Source organism: Macadamia integrifolia, unplaced genomic scaffold (assembly GCF_013358625.1).
Source record: "Macadamia integrifolia cultivar HAES 741 unplaced genomic scaffold, SCU_Mint_v3 scaffold2365, whole genome shotgun sequence".
In the NCBI taxonomy this organism is placed as follows: domain Eukaryota; kingdom Viridiplantae; phylum Streptophyta; class Magnoliopsida; order Proteales; family Proteaceae; genus Macadamia; species Macadamia integrifolia.
Window position 1 is genome coordinate 48,335 of NW_024868661.1, and position 1,375 is coordinate 49,709.

Below are 1,375 nucleotides of genomic sequence, written 5' to 3' on the forward strand. Positions count from 1 at the left end.
AAAGTCCCATCTATTTTGATGCCCTTCCATGCATTCCCATTGGCTTTCATGCTGACATAGGGGCCACACAACCTCTTCCCTTGCAAAAATTTCTGCTTCCGCTTTTATAATGTTTTGATTTCATTTCCTGCTTTTATTTCCCTAGCAAATAAACGGAGTCTAAGAATGGCTGACAATTTTTAGAATCCTCCCTTGAAATTGTCCTGGTTTTAATATTTTATGACTATTATTTCATTCTTTTACTAAGTTAAATAGCATAAAATCAATTAAATTTACCTCTAATAGCAAGATCCTCAAATTTATTGAACAAAAAGAACTCTGAAGAACCATAGATTTTGAAAAAAAAAAAAAAACTGTTTTACTTTTTTTCGATTCTATTTTCTAAGGACCATGTTTGGATTGAAAAAATGAAGGCCAAACCCATATCCAATGGACCGATTTCGCATACTTGAACATGACTAATGCATGAGGAGCGTTTCAATTTTTCCATGTGATGGAATGGTATATTCGATTCAACCATTCGATGATAGATAGCCCCTTAAATTGTTTACCTATCAATCAAATTTGTAACCTAGTTTTTCACAAAAAATAAATTAAATAAATAAATAAATTTGTAAAACCCAGCGTCATTATATGGTCCAGCACTCTAGTGTCTAGTGATCAACCTTTTTCATCTTAAGAATGCAACCTCATAAGCACAAATAGTCCTAAACCATAAATCTTAAACCCCAAAATTATTTAAATTATTCAAATTTATCAAAGCACAATGCACTACCATCTTTGTGGCCATCGGATGAGCATAATGCCAGGTTGAAATGACCAAACCCCTCCCCCGCCTCCCCCCATTTGATGTATGTTGTCTGATGGAGAAAAACAGTTGTGCATGAAAATCTTCCCCTTTGCAACATATTTACAAATCAAAAAATAAAACTGAGAAAATCGGGAAACTAGCTGGTTTAACCTGGTTCACATGGAAAACCATGAAAGTCACCCAGTTAGATGCTATTTTTCCACCTTTAAAACCCATGAAAATTAAGAAATTGAACCAGGTTTGGCTGACTGGTCTGGTCCAACAATAATTAACAATGTGGTGATACTAGCAGTAAAGACCTGCTATATGGACAAAAATTGCTAAGCTCGACGATCAGTCATCCTGACTGACAGGGCATAAGGAGGGTTCCTTAATGGCCCCAAACAGGGCCCAAGAAGTGGGCCTTAACTTGAACCGCACATGGGCTTGAGGGCTGGACTGAATACTGGCTGCTGGTGGCTAGGCTTGCTTGATGGTTGGGCTTCTCCTTCTTCTTGCAACATCTATTGTTGCTTGAACGATCAATATTAATGGATGCCATAAATTATGTGACTTGGATGTTCA